At 33.1% G+C, this 24,351-nt stretch overlaps 1 protein-coding gene across 1 annotated transcript in view; it reads left to right on the forward strand.

Annotated features, from left to right (window-relative positions):
- The window catches only part of LOC147078328 (protein O-mannosyl-transferase Tmtc2-like), a 556,500-nt gene that overhangs the window by 353,836 nt on the left and 178,313 nt on the right, over positions 1-24,351 (forward strand). The gene's annotated exons all lie outside the window — the stretch shown is intronic.

The following is a 24,351-nucleotide window of genomic DNA, read 5'->3' on the forward strand; positions in this document are numbered from 1 at the left end:
ACCCAAAATACTTATACTTATTTTTTTAGATCTTTGAAATATCATTTTATTAAATTAAGTAAATATTACAATAACGATAACTGCTATTTATTATATTGTAGAATATTAATCAGACACTCGTATTCCATGTAAAAATTTTAATTTATTTCAAAGCGTTTTAACCACGGTCGTGTTGGGGCCATTAAACCGAATAAAATATTAATATTTTAGTACGGTCAAGCGACACCAACTATGCAGTCACCTTTGACCGTTTGTAATCAAAATTCAACAACGAAACCCTTACGTAATACATGTACTTTGACTTGGCCATTTTGGATATTTGATTAAAATACACTGTGAATATGGCGAGCAATAACAGTTTGATAGCTAACCGTTTGTCCGGCCTGATTAAAATTTAAATCTTTGAAAGGTACCATCGACCCCTCAATAATTCCTTCACTTCACTATTAAAGAAATTTATGGACATGTCAACTTATGAAAGTGTGATATTATTTTCTTTTAAAATTTAAGCTTGTATTATTTATTAGTTTTCTAATTATATACCAGTGGCGAAAACTCCATACTAGAAGATTAATTAAAGCTCACCTTTTTTCTACCTACCTCTAGGAAAAATAATTTATAATTGCCTATTATCTTATTCTACATACATGATATAAATTGCCAACGAGATCTATCTGCAGATATATATTATAAATTGGCTGCCAGCTTGCTTAACTAGACGAACATGTATTTAACTATTCGCACTAGTACATAATTATTCAACAAAGGCTTCAAATATTTTTGTACATTTTACGCAAACAACCCATATGTACGATCATACACGTATTGTAAAAAACACACAAGTACAATGTCAAAACTTGTGTCACACTATCACATGACCCAAAGCTGTAGGTATTTAAGCCTAAAGAACCCTCCGATGTATACAATAATGTAATTTTTGTAAAAATATACATCGATTTTGACACGCCGGGCCAATACCGAAATATTTCATGATCTAAATGCCCGACTGCGGTAATAACATACTTTTATAAACCGAGTTCGAAAGACGGTTAGGTATTCTTTTTTCAAATGTCTTTTTATATCTATTTGAAAAAGGTAAATTATAATAATGTCTATTCAGTAAAATTATTAAAATGAAAAAAAAACTAATTAAAATAGGTGCCTACTGTAAATATGGCTGTCCTAGGACTAGTTTTTACTTATTTAGCTCAGCCTTTCTACTATCACTAGGCACCCTCTGGTATAACTGCTATAACTGAATAATATAATAACTATATTGTATCCGTATTACTAATTTCGTTTATTTTTAGTTAATAATTATATTATTATAGTCTATCATCGGCACAAGTTAATAATAATTATTGTAATCAGAGTATGGTATGGTTTGACGGACATTTTCATCTAATGAACATTGTTAAAATACTTTATGATCTGTGTCTAATGAAATTTTTGCATGCCATCAAAAAATATCGCTAGTAAATTATTTCATTACAAAAAATCATATTAGATACAAGCCAATTCTATGTTTGAGGGGTAAAGTACGTCAATGACGTTTAATTGCAAATGAAATATTAAATTTTATTGTCTGTGGTGAGATAGGTATTTTCATAATTTGTTTTACGTTCTGTTCTGTTCCTATTTATAACTCATTCAGTAGATATTTCGCTTGTATGTAACGCTATATATAACGATATAACGCTTTTTATTATGTAATTTTCAGTTATGTCACACACGTTCTTGTATATTTTATATTTTAAGGTCTCATACTAAAAATGCGAAATTTATATTTTTTGATAATTTATATTACAAGTGTTTTAATCGTTTGATAAGATTAAGCGAATAGTAATTATATTGTGCGTGCATTTATTAGCATTAAATTTGAATCTCTTGGGTTCTAACTGATGAAGTAAATTTTAAAATTAATCCCATTATGTATTGTGCGACATTCTAAAATAAATTAATAAAGTCAACAACAACCATTAAAACACATTATTCGTGTAACAATGTTTTAAACAAATATTCCATTTTACTACGGGTACAATGCATTACACCCAAGAGATGAGACCTCAAAATATAAGTTTTATCTTATTTAAGCTTTGATTAAAACATAGTGGTGCTGGAAAATTTTAAAACTTCTACATTAGAAAATTTCTAATGTATGTACAATGTAATGGTACATACGTGAGAAATAACATTAAAAGGTAATTTTCCGCATAATTGTCACATTAAAGTACTCGCACAGAGAAAATAGGGTCGTTATTATATATATTATGACACGTGAAGTGCTTACTTTCAAAAGCGGCTAAAAATGATTTTCGAGTATTTTAAGTTGGATATATATTTTGATAAATATATTTATCTACCATAGTATGGTCTGAGTTTTAATTTCAAAACTCGGGTAAATACGTCGATTTATTAAAAATCTACCTTAGTTTCAAAATCGGCTAAAACGGTAGTAAAAAGCGCTTCACACGATGAATTATTTTATAATATAATAATTATCTTTTATATTCTATGGATATAATATGTGCATAATTCTTCTTCTTCTTCTTTCGCCCTGTCACGTCCCAACATTGGGGCATAGGGCAAGCACAAGTTGGCGCCACTTCCCTCGTTCCATCGCCAACTCCTGTGCCTCCTGCCATGTCAGACCTGCAGCACGTAGGTCGCTTTTGTAGCATCGCCGCAGGGTGAGGGAGGGCCGGCCACGGCGACGGAACCCTTGAGGCTGTGCCACAAGGGTACGAAGTGCCGCACTCTTTGGCGGCATCTGGAATACATGTCCCAGCCACGTGAATCGTCTCTTCGTGATAACTTCAATCACCGAAGGCTGTTGTGTCTGCTCACGAACTCGGATGTTTGTAACGCGGTCGTACCAATGTACCCCTAAGATTCTGCGGAGACATCGATTCTCAAAGCTCAAAAGCCGAGACTCTTGAAGCTTAGTAAGATGCCATGTCTCACAGCCATACAGGAGCACAGGTAGCACGCACGCGTTAAGCAAACGACATTTGGTCCTCACAGAATACAGCCTTGACCTCCATGTGACTCCAAGTTGGTTGAACGCAGAGCCCGCCACACCCATGCGGATTCCAAGCTCACTAGAAATACCACCATCATCGGCAACCGTGGCACCCAAGTACTTGAATCTGGACACCAGCTCGACGGGCAGACCAGAAACCCGCAGAGGAGTGTCGGCGTCGATGCAAGCAGCACTGCACATGGATTTGGTCTTAACGGCATTCAGATGAAGACCTACACGCATCGAGTTTGCGGCTAGCCTGTTCACGGTCACCTCCAACCTTTCGATCGTCGAGTCAAACACGACTGCGTCGTCTGCATACTCCAAGTCGCACAGTCTTTCTTCGCATAGATCGCTTGTGTTATCATGATGTAGGCGTATCCCACTGTCGGGGCAAACCGTCTTACGCATTATGAAATCCATCATGATGATAAAAAGAAAGGGCGCAAGTACACATCCTTGCTTGACTCCTGACGTGATTTCAAAGAGGTCAGAGGATGTTCCGGCTGCTCTTACGCGACACTCTGTATTGGTGTAGAGAGCACTTATCACGGCGACCAGTTTTCGTGGGACACCATAGCCTAGCAGAATTTGCCACAGAGATTCACGATGAGGTATGTCAAATGTCTTTTCATAGTCCACGAAGCAGCAGACGACAGGTATATTCATCTCTTGGTACTGTTGCAGGAGGCATCGGAGAGTTGAAATATGCTCTGAGCAGGAGTTCCCCGGGACAAATCCACTCTGCTGCGCACGCAAAACGTCCACCATGGGACTTCTAATCCTGTATAGGAGAATCTGCGCTAACACCTTCCCGGGAACGCTGAGAAGAGTAATTCCTCTGTAATTATTACAGTCTTGTGGGTTACCCTTTTTGTGCAGAGTAACAAAGGTACCTACTATCCCTCCAGGCTTTGAGGCACTGCTCCCTTTCCCACACCTCGTGCAGAAGGTCACACAAGGACGGCAATACAGCGCTCAGTCCGCAGAGCAGAAATTCTGCATGGATGCCATCATCTCCAGGAGCTTTCCTGCGCTTCAGTCTTTTGACAGCCTCTTTAACTTCAGCAGTTGTCGGAGGATCTTCGCAGAATCCCGATGCAGTAGTGATTCCGAGGGCGGTGATCTCCGACAGTATATCGAAGGGAAGCAATGGAGGTGGGCGATTCAGGACATCACTGACATGTTGGCGCCATAGCTCCTGGACCTTTGCAGGTTCAGTGACTGTCACTCCGTCAGAGTTGCGTAATGCAGTGACCACTGGACGTTTCTTACCGCAAATTGCTCTGGTGATGCGGAAGAGAGCACTTTGATTATTCTTGCAGGCAGCAGATTTCGCATCCCAAATGAGGTCATCCAGGCGTCGGCGCTTATCGCGGCGGGCAGAACGCTTTACCACGCGGTCCATTGTCTGGTTTTCCGCGCTGCGCTGTGGGTCGTATGTACCATTGTCTCGCAATTCTTTCAGGAGCTTCCTCTTCTCAATCATCTCCCATGTCTGAGGTGACATCCAGTCCGGCCTGTGCGTATGCCGCTCTCCTAAGGCAGTAGTTGCGGAGCTCATTATACCATCACGAATATCATCTGTAAGGGATCTTGGCATTACGTTTGAGAGTAAACTGACATTTATTAGCCATATAGTTACCATTTGTAACAAGGCGCTTAAAATGTTGGGCTTCGTCATGCGTACTTCCCGGGTCTTTTCGGATGTTACGGTATTAAAACTTTTATTTAATTCTTTAGTTCGAAGCAGAATTGAGAGTGGGTCTATTGTTTGGGCACCGCATCAGTTGAAGTATGGCCTTATGGTGGAGAGGGTTCAGAAGAAATTCTTGAGACTCCTTTATTTGAGGTTGTACGGATACTATCCGTGGCTTTATCCAACTGACTTTCTCTTAGGCATGCATACATACTGTAGTTTGCAATTTAGAAGAAATCTTTATTTAGCTATGTATTTTTTTCGACTTATACGAGGTATAAATGAGAACTCTGCCATTCTGGGCAGTGTTGACCTGTGTGTCCCTGATAACTATCTTAGAAATAGAGAACATCAGTTGTTTATTCTCCCAAGGTGCAGAACCAACCTGCCACTGGTAATGCCAATTGGGAGGGCGATAACTATGTTCAACGAAATTGCTTCGGGTGTTGATATATTCTACCTACGTGAGGATGAGTATAGGTGGACGTTATTTTATAAATTTTTAAAATAGGGTCTGCTTAACTCATCCGGTGTATTTCCATGTACCTATATAATTAATATTTTTGTATGTACATATTTGTTTAATAACATATTATCTATCTCTTTTTTATGTCATGTTGTGAACGTCTTAAACTTATAATTTGTAATGTCCACAATACGTAAAAATAAATAAATTGAAATTGAAAAAAAAATTGAATTGAAAATTGAAATTGAAATTGAATCCCGGAATAATATCCATTTTCCTTCCAAGAGATCCAAGTCGATGGAAGACGTGAGAGTTCTAGCATCATATAAGCGCTTCTGCAGCCCCAGCTCGTAGGTTGCACGCACACGGGTACTTTTCAGTTTTTCCACATCGAGTCTGACCGTCTTTTTGGGTTTTGGGACTCGTTTGAGGTCTATACGGGATTTCCCGACCAAGAGTTCGTGGTCACTGTGGATGTCTGCACCTCTATATGTCCGCACGTCTAACAGTTCATGCCGGTATTTCGCTTTGACCAAAATGTGGTCGATCTGGTTTCTTGTATTACCGTCTGGCGTTTTCCATGTATATTTGTGGATGGTCTTATGAGGGAAAAGACAAGACCATTCATTGAGGCAAAATCTACCAGACGGGAACCATTATCGTTCATTTGGCCAAGGCCATGTTTTCCCAGCACAAAGGGTCCACGCGAGGGGTCAGATTCTACTTTGGCATTTAGATCACCAAGGATAACTGCATGATCACAGCTGGGGATATTTCCAGCGGCTTCCGCCAGACTTTCGTAGAATGTATCCTTATTTGCATCGCTAGCAGCCTCTGTGGGAGCATAGCACTGCAGAAAAGTGATGGAGCCCGACTTGGTCTTGAAAGTAGCATGGAGTAGACGTTCGGAGATAGGTTCCCAGCTGGTGAGGCACTTGCAAGCTTCCTTGGACATCAGCAATCCGACTCCACTACGTCGCAATGTGGCGTGTCCGGAGTACAATAGACGAAACCCATAAATAAACTTCTCACCAATGCCAGTGAGTCGACACTCACTGATCCCGAGAACATCTAACTTGTATTGAGAAAGTATCTCTGTTAGATGCTCGGCCTTTCCAGGGAAATTTAGAGTACGGATATTGTAGGTTCCAAAACAAAATCGTTTACCAAATTCAGGCAAGGTCGTCAAGATGGAAACGGGGGTCCGAGGCTTTCCTGTGCTTGGATTAATCTGTTGTTTTAGGGTGTACAGGTGATCATCCCACAGCACCCTAGTTCACTGGTGGGGCTGCCACCTTAGGGCCCGTGAACATGCCCTGGTTTTATGTAGGGGTTTTCCTTCCCGTAGCCAGAATGTACCAGTTTTTAGGCGCTGGTGATTTGCCTTGCACCCTCCTCTATCTGCTACAGCAAGCTGTATTGCCTAGGGACCCCCACGGAGAGGTTAGAGGTAGGATTTGTTGGCAGAGCTATCATGGATAGTCGACATACTCAGCATTTCAAATGGAAGCACACCTGATCTGGCATCAAGGCATACCCCACTGAAGTCATACCAACCTTTGGCCCCTCATGTGCATAATAAATATATCATATTCTCGTGTATTAATTTGTTTAATGTATTTTTTGTGACCTATGACTTGATAGGTAGGTAATGGAGTTTTTACCTACTTTATTGTATTGATTTATTATATAAGCTAGAGTTAAGAGTGTTCGTTGTCAGTGTGTGTTTACCTTTGGTGAGTATACACGACGCCTGAAGATGCTGAAAGGCGAAACCCGTGTCGTAAAAAACGACTTAAATGGAATAGTACAGAGCTTGAATCCATTAGAATATAAATTTATTTATCAAAAATATTTTCTTTACGTTATAGAAAATTTAATATAAATCCCCACAAAATAATATGTAAGTAATAATAATAAAGGATTCTTTAACAAATTGCAACATTTAACTTTTTTTTTACGGTTATCTTTAAATAGAAAATCTCTTTCTTTTTAATTTTTTTGATAACTATCTACGTATGTATTAATTAAATTTAAAATATACACTTTTCTAAGTATCTTGATCTTCGGCTCAAAAATCAGTTTGCCAAATTTAATACTCTGAGTTATAATACATTGCTCGAATCAGTGCAGTGCTGGATTTATTCATTTATTTTAGAATGTTGCATTATGACTTATCATTATAAAACTATTTTTTCTAATAAGTCGATTGATTAAATGTACAAAACTATAAAATGAATAACAACAAATTTTAAAATGATTAAAATATAATATCCACAAAATTGTATACCAATATTCATCTGAAAATTTATTTTCAATAATGTGGTATGTACATACGGTTATAAATTCATGCCTACATAATACGAGTATAAACTACTGTCAACAATTTTTTTAATTGAAAAAAGGCACAATATAGATAAAAATGATATTCTGTTTTCATTATAAATAACTACATACCTCCATTTAAAATTTAAGCCTGACGCGTAACCCTTAGCCCCTAAAACATACCGCCATGATGAATGAAATTATTTTTAAACCCTGAATTGCTAATAAAGATGAAAAAAATATTAACAGTTTCTATTAATCTATTCATAAATTGACATTAAATAACATGTTATGATTTTGTTGAATTCATTGATAAATGATCTCTTTTTTTTATTCATGACACTAAGTAAAACCTTATGTGGGTCTTGGGCTTCTCTAGTACCCGCCTTTCATGTATGTCCAAAGCCACTTTTCTGCAGTTTAAGATACCTAATGTCTTTAAGTCCAACTATCCCTCAGCGCTCGAAATGGAAAAGTTTACGAATCGGAGCGCTCGACAGTTTTCTGAAAATATTTACGTAGTTATCAAATTTTATGTGTATTTCATAAAAATAAGTGTGTTAGATTTTGTATTATATGGCCTATCTAGCTCAGACGGTCAAATTATTTTATCCACGAGACGGAGCGACAATTTTACCAATTTCACGAACAGGTCCATTTCAAGCCCTACTATCCCTCCAACTTGTACGAGGTTGACTAGGCTTTAGTTTGCCTGCCAGTTTCTTGAATATCAGTTTATTTATCATGCCAAACTCGTCCATGTCATGATGCACGGTCCCCCGTATAGAGCGTATAGCTCATAGTTGTATGTTTGTCTCCACCCCAACTGTGTCATTTATGAGTCCAAAGATACCACGCAGCAGGCTCCACTAAAATGAACCCAACATTCTTTCCATGCCTTTAGTCATGTACCAGGTCTCTGAGCCATACCGAGCGAAATTGACAATAGTAGCTTGATTTGGAAGAGCTCTGATGAGCAGGTATTAAGGGCCAATAGTTAAAATTTATGTAAATATTAGTATGTCACCTAGTAGCATAGTGGACAATGCACATGGGGCGTAAACCCAAGAGATGCAGGTTTGATTCCTGCCGGGTGTCTTACTTTTTTCAAAAAGATTTTTTCTATTGGTTATAATATATTTTCTCAAAAGTGTTTTTCAAAATTATGTATGTTCAATAATAGCGTATTTCATTTAATCAGACGCAAAACAGATTTAACCTGAATTTCGATTGAAATATAACACTACTTGGACGATTTTCGTGCATGATACACCTGACTATTCTGATAGCTGTCACTTGCGTTACACAATTCCGCCACTGTTATGGTGTTGCCTGTCATTACAGTGACAATTATGTATGATAGCTTTTCCTGTGGAATGTGAGCTAATATGCCTCTATTATACACTATTCTTAATGATGCAAAAATATTTTTTGTAAATTCACATTTTCTTTCAACCAACAAGAGAGTGCAGCAGCTCCGTTCAATTCCTCAGCCTTTATTTTGTCTCCTTGGGCCTCCGACAGAAATATGGGTTTGTGTAGGGTCAAAATATTGTATTCTATGTAACTCGATGATCTTTCTTAAGTGTTTTTCATCTGAAAATATCGCTTTGTATCAAATTATTCCATTATAATTATAGACAACAAAGAATAAAATAAAATATTCGTTTTTATAAGTGTTTTTTAAAATTATGTATGTTCAATAATTAGAATGGTACATTCTTCAATCTTGTGAATTATTCGTTATATTCGAATAAAAGAAATAGTTATTTTTATTAATGTATTTGAAGAAATATGAATATTATTTGCATATCAAATCTTGACAGAGATTTATCTCCTAAGTATTATATAATTTATACATAATTTGAACACATTCCATGCATATTATACATACTACAAAAGCGATTTTTTTTAGTATGTGTATGCATGAGATGTTTTTAAATTATGTATATTCAGTATAATATAGAATGTTACATTCTCAAATCATGAGTCTTATTCGTTGAATAAAAAAATAGTTCATCAATATTATATTTTTATTTATTTTAAGTGGCAGTATACCAGTATGACTTACTATAGTGACGATAAGTTACACTGATTAGAAAAGGTATACTTTGTTGTATCTGAATTAAGCAACAAATACATAAACATGCATAAAAGTCTAGAAACCCTCCAGTGGTACTATTTTATAATCAGGGTGCGAAGGTAAGGAAAGCTTGTGTTAGAAGGTAGCCTCCCTGGGGGTGCATCGCCCCCCGACCCCCCACGCGAGATGAAGTGAAATGTTATTCAAAACATGATTCAGCCAAACCTATTTCGGAAACGACTCCCCAGGGAGTGTACTGTGTACCTCGCACGGTCAATACCTTGCGGGTGAGATGGTGCTATGTTCCAAGAAAGAGTGCGCCGTTGGTGCAGAATTTAAAATTTCGCGCGATAACTTGTCCACAAGGTGTGATTCATTTTTCCAACACCGTTAAGCATTGTTAAAAATAAAAGCATATGGTCGTAAACAGGAGTGAAAATATTTTATGGCATATTCTTATCTAGCCATTTTCAGTTTAAATATGCTATTCATTTTTAAAAAATATTCATGAATACGTTATTCCATCAAACTTTTAAGAATTTTACATGTGTTTTTATTACAAACAAAATATCATAGTTTTATTTTTTAATTATATTTTAATTTAATTAAATATAGAACCTAATAATATTATACAAAACTTATTCATGTTAAATATCTCTTTTGACACCCTTACCGTATTACTTCATATATGGACGACCCCGTACGTTATAATTTAAAATATATACCGATAAAAGTTATAACATAATTTATGGTGCAGAAATATTTTGTTAAATTTAATACAAATAAAAACATTTTGAAAAACAACATTAACAAACGTATATTTTAAATAGTTCATTTTTATAACATACTATGTTAAGTCTATTCTATTATTTTTTATCAAATTATATTATTTAAATAAAATAATATTTACGCGCATTTATTACTAGAACGGAGTTTGTTTGGTACTCAAGAACAAATTATGCGTTTTTAGAGCCCTAAGCCGTCTTCGAGAAAACGCATTATTTGCTCTTTTCCGGGTGAGCCATATATTTTGTGGTTTTCACTCAACAAAGGTATACACCCTTTTATTTCTCATACTTCATCTCAAAAAGGGTATAGGAGATAAAAGAACAATGGTAAACAGCGGAAAATTGATATAACAGACGGATAAAAATTCTTACTGCTGACGTTTTATATGCCATTCATCCATTATAAAAATCAACCTTTATATTATATGACGTGTACTTTTATAATACGTATATTGTAATGAATAATATACCTACTATAGTAGATTCAAATTAAGATGACATATACCAGAAACGGATATACATGCTGTCCCGCTTTGACAAATTTCTCTCGTGTTGTGGTCAATAAAATTAACGTGTAATCACGTGTTCACATGGTAATATCTAATATCAATATGTCAGAATACATTGTAACAATTTCCAAAAATTGCTAGCATTCTTTAATATTAACGATTTTTTTTTATTTTTAGTTTTCGTGAGGTGTATTCTGATAATTTGCATACAAGTTTGATACGGTCGACAGTTTCATATACCTTGGATCTCTTGTAACTCGACATAATGATATTACAGAAGAAATCAACAAGAGATTCGTGTCTGCGAATAAATGCTACTTTGGCCTGTTAAGACACTTTAAGTCCCGCATACTATCTCGCCGAACTAAAAGCACTCTTTACAAGACACTCGTAAAGCCAGTGCTCACCTACGCATTGGAAACCAGGATGTAAACTCTGCAAAATGAACGAGCCCTGAATATCTTTGAAAGAAAAATTCTCCGCCGTATATATGGACTGATCAGGGATGGCACCAATTGGAGGAGAAGATATAATGCTGAGCTCTACGGGCTGTACGAAGATTGCAGCGCAGTTCAATCAATTAAGATTATGAGACTGCGATGGCTAGGTCATGTGCACCGTATTAATAGCAATGCACCAGCAAAGAGAGTGATGTCCAGCAATCCAATAGGACGTAGAAGAAGAGGGAGGCCAAAGATTCGCTGGTTGGATGGAGCGACTGCCGTATTCTGGGGGTACCAAATTGGAAAGCGGCCACACTGGATAGGAACAGGTGGAGGGAGCTGTTGGAGGAGACCAGGACCCACACCGGGCTGTCACGCCCCTGATGATGATGATGCTGATAATTTAATCAATTATTAGGAAAAATAAATTATTTAACAATATTAATCGTGAATTCATTACTACGCCATTGATAAATAATTGTATGGATGTTATATATTATTGCATACATCAAAATACAAGGATAGCATGCCTGACTTAGCTATTTGACTTCTTAAATAGGGTGGTAGACTATAAAAACATTCAAGAAATTGATATATTTTTGGGAATTATGCTGAAACTGGGTTCTGATGTCAACGCAGATAAATAAATATCAATATATAATTTTTATTTAAATAATGTTTTAAATGCCTAAATTATACGGAATCGTAGTGTGCCGTGAACAGCAACGAGGGCAGTTGTATTTCGTTTTTATCGCGGCCAGCTAGCTACTTGATTATTTTAAATGAAAGTTGACAGTATAGGATCCATCACCATACAGCCTTAAAACTGCGTAATAATAGTATCTATCAAAAGTCTAGAATATTATCGTAAAAGACCTGATATTATTATAATATCTTATTTTTAACGACATGAATTTTATATTATTCTCACAATATAACGAAAATTTATTATTTTTCTTTTAAGAAGACGTGACAAAATAATATTTTTATCATGTAAAAGAATGAATCATTTGCACAACATTTGATTCTATTCTTGTATTATTTTACAATAGGTTTATTGAATAATAAATTAATTTTTTTGTGTCATTAATAATAATATGAGAAACGATAGTAACAGCGAACTGAATTTTTCCAGTTTGTCGATCATCCATTTAATTTGAAAGCGTACCACTGTTTGAATGCATTTACATAGCGATTTTTCATCGATTTAACGTTGAATTAAATGCCGGGGTAATTTTAATAGAATTTGTTTACTGACATTTATTATATCATCCACCCTTGTTTGCTTCATTATGTATTATTTTTTTATATTTTTTACAACGTTTTTATTAGCTCGCATTCTTGTTTGTCCGGTGGTTGTTTGTCCAGTATAAATCTTGCAATCAATTTTTAACTAACTTCCCGACTAGCTAGACATTTGAAACTTTTAGAATAATATCAGAACACGATGCCAATGCATTCTTAATACTTTTAGCTATCTTTAAGCAGAACTGAATTCATTTTCAGTTAATTCTGTTATGTATGTAAAGTTATTTCAGAAAAATTCCTAAAAAGTAATGGATTATTATTGGTTTCTAAGGGGTGGTCGTAGCAACTAAATTATTAATATATACGTGCGTTGCTATGGAAATCAAAATGAAATGTCAAAATGACATTTTAGTATTCTATATTATTTGTTTGTTTGTTTGTTTTTTATTTACTTCATATCAATATTCTTAGTACAAGTTTGAGCATATTGAGCATAATAATTTAATAGAAAATTTAAAAACGTTGTATATAAAAAGTTCTTTTTATTTTGTAATTATTTCTTTACAATATGCACCTTTCCATTATACCTAGCACTCATTTTACATATCTTTTGCATTGAGAGTATCATTAGGTATGTTTCTGCATGTATACATGACTGCTCAGTCAATACACATTCGATTAACGGAACATTTTTATATCAAGTAACATAATATAATAATTATATTATTAACATTTTGATTTCTAAACGAAGTAAACGGCCGTTCATTGGGTTAAGACTAGGTTAGTAAATAATCACATTTAAATAAAAACAGTTGAACATGAATGAATTCATCATGAATTTCGAATCAAACAAATGATATCCAGTAGCAAAAGATGTAGGTAGGCTTTGAAGATTCGACATAAATTAATATTGCGTACTAAACTTTATCAGTCAAACCTATTTGATTTCATTGAACTGAGACTACAATGTGTAGATAGTGTTTTTTAGTTTTTTGAAATTAAATTAAATCCTATCTAATCCAAGCAAGTAAATGATAGTAAAAAAATTGTTTATACATAAAATATCTAAAATTATGCCATTAAACCATACATAATACTATTTGTTTTAACGATAAAAGAATCTTTTTATAGATTATGGTTTGGTGAGCAGGGTTTAATGAATTTAACAAACAAATGAAACAAGTATGACTTAAGTATGAGGCCCACATGATCCAATTAGGATCGAACATGGTCGAAAGAAAAGAAAGAAGCACAATTTATATCAAATCTTAACAGCCTACCTACACCCCTCAGCACTGTGATATACATATTATATATTTTGTAGGGTTTGATAATTTACGCTCAAGTACATTAGGATGTCAGTCATGTATTATTTTTATTACCTATAGAATAATAAATTTAATTAAAAAGGCAAGCATATCAACGTCCGCCATCGCTTCATCAATCTCAATCTGGGGGCCGCAGCGAAAGGGTTGCCCGCTCGATTTTAATCAAATCAAACCCTTTCGTCGCGGCGGAGACTGTTACTCTTCTCGGCAGATTAACCCCTACACTCGGACATAAATAAGAGGGCGGGTCGCGCGATAACATAAGGCCTCGGGCGATACAAAATCCATGGCGTTGCATAATTTAGCGGGCGCTGTACAGAGGATGCATGGGAATTCCGCAGACAGTATTAATGACATGGGCTGTGTTTGTACGAGTATTTTATTATGGCATGTAGGTTATGGTGCTTATTATTTAATAAATATTATATATCTACTTACTTAAATATTAAAAATATATTTCAAAATTATAATTTTGTCAACATTTTCAATTTAAATTTATCAGCAAAGAAAACTCAATAGTTTTACTTAAATTACAGATAATTTATCTCGAAAAGTATATCTATAATAGAAATAAAAAATAAAACCTAAGATAGAAATGGGCTGGACACATAGCTCGAAGAAAGGACAATCGTTGGACAAATTTAGTCATCCAGTGGTATCCAAGAAGTACAAAACGTCCACAAGGTAGACCTAGAGGCCGCTGGATAGATGAAATGATTAAGTTCTGCGGAAGTAACGCGCAAGACCAAGAAAAGTGGAATCAGCTTAGAGATGCTTAACTATAACACCTGTAGATTTCTATTTTTATCCTTATAGGATCATTTATAAGCCTCCACATAGTGAAGATTGTATTTTTATGAGAAACAGAGAAATATCCATTTCCACAATCCATTGGGTAATAAATAATACATATTAAAAATTGCAGCGACCATTAATTAGCGCAGTTATAAGTAGATACTAAGAAATATCCAGAAAAATATGTCTTTCTATTGTCATCGGTCAATTATTGGGGTAAAGTATAGATATAGGTATGCCATATGAAGATGGATGCCCCATTTTCATTCACGTAGATGAAGTTGTTATTTATTTATGTCTGGTGTTAGGCAACTAGTAGTCGCCACTGATTGTTATTGAGAATTGGGTAGCTGGTAATAAATTATACAGAACAAAACACTATAAAAATTTTCTTGAATACTAATCGACTCATTTCAAAAAGTGTTTCATCGTATTTATTTATAATCCTGGTATGTCTTTTTTAATATATATTTTTGGATAATTTTATGTTAAAACATTAAACATTCCGTACACACTGCTATTTTAAAAAGATGTGAGACATCTATACAATATTTAATTAATATAAGGATGGATGCCCTAACTAAAGAAAAATAATAACAATAGTTAAAATAGTCGTAGCAAACAATAATTATTATATCAGGTAATAATGAAACTCGTAACTCAATGGCTAGGTTTTTTAATATTTTAAACTATATAAAAATATTGGTTTTATGGGCAGTAATTTTGAAGGATGCTTGTAGATTTCAGATCTAGGTGGGGAGGGGCAATTTACACGAGAATACCAGGCACTGACCTTTGATGTTGACTGGGTTGTAGCGCACTGAAACTGGTCCCGGGCCATGCACTCGCGCACTAGTTAGTAGGGAAATAGTTTTGTTGTGTCACTCTCACTGTTACCCTTGAGTTAATATGAATGATGACGTTTGTATGAATGATTAGACACCCTGTGCCGGTAACACGGCTTGAATAAATGTTCTGATTTACTGAGCTCGTACGGAGACTCGTATTGAGTTCTTGCTTAAACGATGGCCACACTGTAGTAAGTTGACTCTCTCATTGTCTACTAATAACTCACTGTCATTAAATTACGGTCTCCTGATGACCAGTGATTATTAAGTGCCTATATGACAATAATAATAAACGATAGTAGGTGTAACATATTTTTGCGGAGTTAAAGATGGGATTGGAATTGTAATCGGCCCAACCAGATACCTACTCAAAATTTAAAAAAAATCTAAAATAAACGTATCTTATAGTCGTAGTATAGTCTAGTATAAAATAAATATTACTACTATCACAAAATTCAGACTAAAAAATTAACGCACTTTACCTTATATTACAATCCACAAATTTTCCGCGATCTACTTTATGTTTCAAATTATATGGCTTTCAATTCTATTTCATTGACCGCAAATTGTTGTCATTGTCATTGTGATGGTTTATGCGGTGCAATTATACACAAAGGAATCCCATCAGTGCCGATGGAATCGATGATAGACGATCACGAACGCAATGATTGCGTTTTATCAAATTTAAATCAGCTCACGAAAATGCACTAAGTGTCGAATATAAATGACTTAGATATAATGTATAGGTAATAGAGCTTTTAATCTATTCTATACTTATACTAAATTAAATATTTATGTAGCTAACTAGTTTTTCAGTTTTGGTTTTTGATTATTTTTATTCAAGATATACATTTTATAAGAATACAGTATTCTTCAGTGACTCTATATTATTATGAAAAGCCTTGAAAACATTATATTTTGTACATACATTAGTAACTTTATTCAATCCTGCTGCAACTGTTTCAAAAAATTCTTGCATTCACGATAAATAATAATATTTTAATTCAGTCCATGTTCGAATGCGCGAATGGTGACACGGTCTAATACTTGATAAAAATCATATTAATATACATGTTTAAAAGATACTTACAATTCTATACAATAAGTTTCATGAAGGTTTCATTCGAAATTGTTTAGCTTAGGTCATTTTTACCAAGTTTTTCTTGTCTTGTATTCTTGTTTGTCCGGTGGTTGTTTATCGAGTACAAATCTTGCAATCGATTTGTAACTAACTTTCCGACTAGTTAGACATTTAAAACTTTTAGAATATGTCAGAACACTATGCCAATGCATTCTTTTAATACTTTTAGCCATCTTTAAGTAGAATTGATTTCATTTTCAGTTAATTCTGTTTTGTATGAAAAGTTATTTCGGAAGAAATCCGTAATCCAATCCACTATTATTGGTTGCTTAGGGGGTGGTCCTAGCAACTAAATTATTAATATATACGTGCGTTACTATATAAATCGAAATGACATTTCAGTATTCTATATTTGTTTGTTGCAAAATAGCAAAAAATGATTTGTTGACAATTGCCTTATTGGTCCTAAATTATTAATACATAGAATTATCAAGTTTATATTATTCAACAGTAAATTTAAAAACGTGGTATATAAAAAGTTATTTTTATCTTGTAGTTATTATAATATCAAATGTCAAAAGGTTCAAGCAAGTTCTACGATTTTCATTCAATAACATAGTGTAGCGTTTTAATTATACGAATACCTATACCTACAGAATAAAATCATATGGCAGTGGCAATGGGTAAAAATAGGCTGTTAATATATAATATAAATAGTGCACACAAAATTTTGTCAGTCACAGGTGTTATTTTCATTAAAATTGTTTGGTAGTTTTTAAAATTGAATTCAACTCAGCCTAATCCAACCCATAGCAAGTAATTATGAAAAAATCTTCGTTTATCTATAAAATATCTAGAATTTTGCTATTAAATCATACATTATTATGAATATTTTATAGATAGAAGAATATTTTTTATCGATTATGGTTTTGTTGCATCTGAAAATTGAATTCTTAGTCCAATAAAAAAAAATAAGTATGACTGAAAAAGTTTAGTGTGTACTAAATATGTCAAATCTTAACAGCTAACCTCCACCCTTTTGCCTTTGTCATATTGTGTGAAATAAGTAGACATAATATTATCAGAGTATCTTTTGATATCTGCAAATCTATAGTATAATTTCTTATTTTAAACAATTATTTTTAATAATAAATTATGGTTACTATGTAACATGTATTATACATAAAAAATGTGCAGACATTAAATTAACATAAAATATATTTATTATCTGGACTCTCAATATTATAAAGCATCACCTTTAGTCAACATTTATTATTCAAATGATATATCTTTTTTTCAGACAGTCGCCGAGCTTAGAATTTGTGCTTTCAGAAAGCTTGCAGTGAATTCACACTCGGTTACGCAAATACTTGAGTAATTAATTGCACAAAACGTAACGCGTTAAAAAAAATGACAGATAAGAAAAACCTATTTACATTAGCCGATATGTTCGTAATCACAAAATTAAACACGTATTCTACGTCTGACGTTTTTATAACAACTTTATTTTTTTTTCTAGCTTGTAGCTTTCGAAATCTTGAGTTTGAAAAAGGAATGGAAGCATTGATTTTTTTATATTAATTAAATTTTAATATAAGCCCAGAAAAATTACAGTATTTTCGTAATTCTGTACCCAGAAAAGTAATCTACTTGACCGCTAATATTTTACGGAGATCATAAAATATTATGTATCCGGGTAAGGGTTTATTATCTCCTAATTCAAATGAACATGAATAAATAAAATTCATTACATAATACTTTAAAGGTACGAGTAATAAGGCTGTGAGAATGTTAGCCACAATTTGCTGAAAGATTACACTGTGCGTAATTATTTTTTCAGCAGCTCAAGGGTTAAGTAATCACGTAGGATTTCCGATCCCTAACCTAATACATCCGCCGAACAGCATCGCGTTCGCAAAGCAAAAGTCGAGCCACATTCATGGCGCGGCACGGAAATACTCACCGACCGAGATAGATAGGGTGCGAGATTTACGGACTTATAACGTGTTGATAGCACCGGAGGGGTTTAGAGTGGGTTTTAAGGTCTCGGATAATTCGTCACGGGACATTTTTTCGTGTTACTTGTTAACAATTTGGGTTGTACTTTATTTATATAATTATAAGACACCATGTTGTTTAATGCTCGTTAGTATTACTAAGTAGCAACATACGTTGATGTATATTGTATGACATAAGAACTAAAATAAAATTTATTTGAAAAAATATAACTAAATAAATATGATGACACCGATAAACATACCTGAAAATTCTATTTTTTGATAATTTATGATACACGTTTTCTATACTATAACTGGAGATATCATTCTCAAAGTCGGTAATCTCCATTTTTATATTTTTGACATTTTTCTAAATTGAGATTCATTATAACATAATAATTTATTAGGTAAATAACATAGTTATACGCGGTCGTTGAATACAAAGTTATTTATATTAATCAGCCACCATATTGTTATATTTTACGACTACATTAAAAGATGATTTTTAAAGAATTTTAATCATTTTATCAATAATATGTTTGCTATTCGCCTTATATACAATTATGTGTCATAAAAATATTCTATTTGCAGTCACGTGCTTGATTTTTTTTTGCATTTATCTAAAAATGGCGTAATATGGACTTTAACGATTTGAAACTAACATCCTCGTGTATAACTTGGTATTTAACATAAATGTAAAAATTTAATAATAATCAAAACTTATTTGTCGACTTATATCTAATTGAAGTCGATATAACCGGTCATATTCGTTGTTTTAATAAACACTCCCTACATGTTTTTTGTCATTAACAAGCATTGTCATTAATTAAAACTATTAATGTTAGGAATTTTACACTGTACTACAACGTATTACTTAATTTAATCAAACTTTTTTGACCTCTATAAGTGAATTAAAACAGGGTGCTTGATGCATAGTATATATCGTCACCGTTCAGGCAAAAGTCACCAACCTTAAAAACATAGTTTTGAGATATCGCAATTTGAAAGTTTGAAAATGCAGAAAAAATCAGATTTTAATGTTTTTAAGGTTATATCTACATTAAATTATTTTCTCATGTCTTCTTAATAATTTCTTTAAGGTAATTTTACTTTTTGATGCTAATTAAAACATCTGGAAGGTTTTGAAGGAGGCAAGGTAGCTCAATTATGGTTTGGTGACTTTTGCTTGTTAATAATCTGAACAATGTTAGCCAAAAGAAGGATCAGTAAAACTCACCATCTATAGTATAGTGACTTTTGCTTGTATATTTATAACGAAGGATTTTTTTTTTTTATAGTCAATAATGTCTATTCACCTATAATGACTTTTGCTTGTTAAGATTTTATCGAAAGTCATTTAGTGAAAAACAAATAATTTGGATTTAAGCAAAGTTTTACTAACTAATGTACCGTGGTGAGTTTTGCATCTTAAAGAACATAATTTTACGTTTCGGGTGACATACTCAACTCAAAACTGCCATTTTCAGGGTTGGTGACTTTTGCCTGAACGGTGACGATATATTTTCACCAGCTCATATTAATAATATAAAAATATTTGGCTAACATCAAACTATGGCTTATTAATAATTAGAATATGATTTAGGTCAATCTGTTTTATTATTTTCTTTCATAATTAATTAAATATTTATCTGAACGAAATATTCTATTTTGCAATCTTATATAACATACATGCCATCCTTAGTACGCTATTTCATTTTCTGTGGAAATCTTGAGTATTAAAAATATAAATGTAATTGATATTGCAACTAACTCTTGGTTCAAATGAATATTTGAAATATAACATTGTGACAATGCAAAGTATAATAATTATTCAAAATGTGAAACATAATGTGAACATTGGCAACAAATTAAGTACCTATACTAAATACACAATATTAACCTCTTTTAAGAAATATTATAATTTTAAGAATATGTTCTATTGTTTGTATATGTTACGCCGAATGTGCGATATTGACTATTACATAAAATGGGCAAAATTTTGCCTAATTCATGTAATAGTCAAGCCCGTTGCCTTATTCGTGAATTAGATAAATTATCTGCCAAGTGCGTGAATTCCCCAGGGTATGGAATTCTTAAACTGTCAACATGACAGTAGAAAAAGTAAATTTAATACGGATGGTTTTATTAGTTATAATTGGACATAATATAATATAACTATTATTAGGTTAGGTTAGGTTAGGTTAGGTTTTGTAATTCTGAATTCAACTGAATGTCCATTTTGAGGTTAGCTAACAAGTTTCAACAAAACTATCAAATCATACTAGGTATCACAACAAACAAACGATCATTGCACGATTGATACCCAAGCACGAATCAAATCGCAAAAATACCTTTTAATAAAATTCTTCCGTTATCATTATTATAGTTCTAGATTTTTTTTGGACATAGTAAATGGATGTGAACGTCATTGTAGTTACTGATTGGTATATTTTTATATAATCAATGACATTTGAAACATTTGGTTAGTTTGATTAGTTGCAAAAAACACCACCAGAGCGCGACCATCTATTTTGACCAATGCATGAACTAGACAGAAAAATTACTGCCGAATTCACGCACTTGGCAGATATTTTGCCTAATTCATGAATAAGGCAACGGGCTTGCATTTTTCATGATTTAAGACAAATTTTGCTCGTTTCATGTAATAGTCAATTTCGCACATTCGGCGTAACATATATAATATAATTATGTTATTTGACCTAATTTAAATAACTGATAGTATGTTTACCTTGCTAGTTGACCTTTAAAATAAATAAATGAAAAAAAAAATATTGTGAAAAAGTTACTAGTGATCAGCACGAGTTTTCAGTCAATCTTCTGAATAGAGCTTTCTATAAAGAGTTACTGTGAATTTTTCAGGGGTGTGGGTTGATGTTGGGTGGTAAAATGGCACCGCGGGGTAAGATTACTAGAATCGAGTGCCACTGCCGCCGTATGAGTATGCAATCAGGTACACTGAGCTTTCAGATTATTCTTTTAAGATAGCGAACGCAAGCGAATTGGTATTCGATCGAAAAGAAATTGTAAAGAGAGATAGGTATAGAATACGTGATTCAATTATTGGTAAAACTATTAATTTAGTTTTTAAATTAATCCTTGATAGATTTCTATTAGTGATTATTGGTTGACCATATTATTATATTTCTTTTATTTTGTTAACCCATAGCTTACGGGCCGCACAAAATTGTGTTTTTGCTAATTACTTTTCAAATACAAATTAACACGTTAATTACAAAATTAATTAAAAGGGCCCTTAAGCATTGTGTTCTGTCAAATTTTTATTGTAAATATTTCACTATAATAATGTCGCCATAAATTTTAATGATGGTTTTATAAATGCTTTTAAAAATTAATAAATAAAAAAAAATGTTAACACCACTTCAGATGGACGTACTGAAATATTACTATATTATTCTAAAATATTAGAGCAAGAAGTTTAAAAGAATACTATGTTATGTAATAAAAATACTTTATGCGGTCATCAAATGTTTACAATAAATATAAAAGATAATAAGGCTTCAAAATTATGTAAATAGATTATCTACAACGTTTAAGGAATGTCCAGGATCATGCTTTGAAAATAGCATAAAAGCTCCATTTTGACGTACGCTGAGCATGTGGGCCGTTAAGTATATAAACAACTACCTATGTTGGTCTTACTGTTTCGATTTAATGCGTAATATATTCATTCGACTGCTTATACGACAAAAAACAGTAAAAACTATTATTCTTTGAAGACATAGATTCAACTTAACAAATATTATTATATAATATAGAATAATACTTATTTATTGATACATGATTTAAAGCATTACTACAATATTTAATATTTAGGTACACAAAGTAAAATGCTTTAAGGGATTTAATTATCTATTTTGTTGTGGAAAAAAATAACATTAAAAGTAATTTTAAAGTGGCTCTTTAAAGCTATAATAAATTTGTGCAGAAAATTAATCGCCTTCCACTTATAATGGGGCAAGTCTTCTTTTAATTCGCTAAAGTTTTGACACTATTAGCCAAATTTAATATATTACAGGGCGTTATTTCCTTTTATTTTCACTTCTTTAAAGCGAAAAGAGTTTTTATCCACCACTGATTAGGGGAAAATAAACTAGTGGGGGCTATACAAATTAAATAAAAGTGAGCTTAGTAGTAGGCGAAGCGCTATCAAGTTGGTAAACCTTCGCAACTTTTTAATCCTTCTACAGTTTACGTCTCGGAATAAAACGAGTCTAATACTTTGGGACTTTGCCTAAGATTTCGAATGAAATTTTGCCATTCTTGAGTTTATAGGCCAGGGGGTATAAAGTAAATTAGGATTAAGGGATGAAATTTTCATAATTTATCTTCACATCCAAAATAGTTTTTAGGCGTTATACTTAAATACATAATTTTGAAAATACTTCTGAGAAAATATAATTACAACCAATAGAAAAAATATTTTTTTGAAAAAACTTAAGACACCCAGCAGAAATCGAACCTGCATCTCTCGAATAGTAACTCAATTTGGAAAGGGCTTCAGAGAAAATTAAGAGCCGTTAGTTAAAATTTGTATAGCGCCTATAGCATAATGGTCCTTGTAGATGTGCGCGAAACCCGAGAGATTCCTGCTGGATGTCTTACTTTTTTCAAAAAAAAAAAATTCAAATGGTTATATTATGTTTTCTCAGAAGTTTTTTCAAAATTATGTATGTTCATTAATTAGAATGTTACATTCTTAAATCTTGTGAATTATTCGTTGAATAAAAAAAATTTCAGTTATACTTACACATAACCTCACCCAGTAAGCTGATCTAACGGAATAATTGCTCTCATTTGTTTACTATCTTTGAAACAACATGTATCTTACAAGTATTGTATTATATTATTATGAAAACTGACTATGCTATACAACACGACTTGTGCGGACCAGATTATTTAAATAATGCTTAGAAGATAATACGTCTTTTCGAAAATAGTAAATAAATTTGTCTGGTTTTATCAGGGAACTCAGAAATAATGGGAACTGAAATACATAACGGGTAAGGCATATAGCAGGTAACCGACTCGAGTAAGAAAGAATCCGGGTTAAACTTATACACGTGTCAAGAATACGATTTACGTCGAATACTGTAAACTGCTTTCGGTTTATGCATTTACGCACATTTAATGTTGGTGTATACACACACTATTGCACCTGCATAATGCGTGCTTCATTTTCGTAGGACACTCACACATTCAAAACCCTGCATCAAGATGGGGCGTATTGAATATAGCCTATCGGTATTCTATGTATTATCTGTTTCTGTGGGTTTTATCATAGTTATAACATGATACGAGTAATAAAATACATATTATTATATTTACTGAGTTTATATACACTGAGTTCAATTTGCTCCTCAACATTTTGACAAAACCCAAAAAAAAAGGCTGAAATTATATAAATTTTGCGTAACTTTGTACAATATAATTGATTATATTGTTTTATTGATTATATGATATTTTTATTTAATAATGGTGTAATAATTAATTACAGGTTTGATGTATTTTTAAAAATGTTATATACTAAGGCTACTATTTTAATAATTATGTAAACATATCAAAAAATATTTCGGTTCTTGTCTGTCTAGTGGAAGGCAGCGACAAACAAATTTTGAAAAAAGCAAATATAATGGATTATTTATCAGGTTTTTTTTCTTTCGACCATGTCCGATCCTAA

The sequence above is a fragment of the Rhyacophila brunnea genome, unplaced genomic scaffold (assembly GCF_057557595.1).
Source record: "Rhyacophila brunnea isolate RB1 unplaced genomic scaffold, BYU_Rbru_1.0 scaffold_11, whole genome shotgun sequence".
NCBI lineage: Eukaryota > Metazoa > Arthropoda > Insecta > Trichoptera > Rhyacophilidae > Rhyacophila > Rhyacophila brunnea.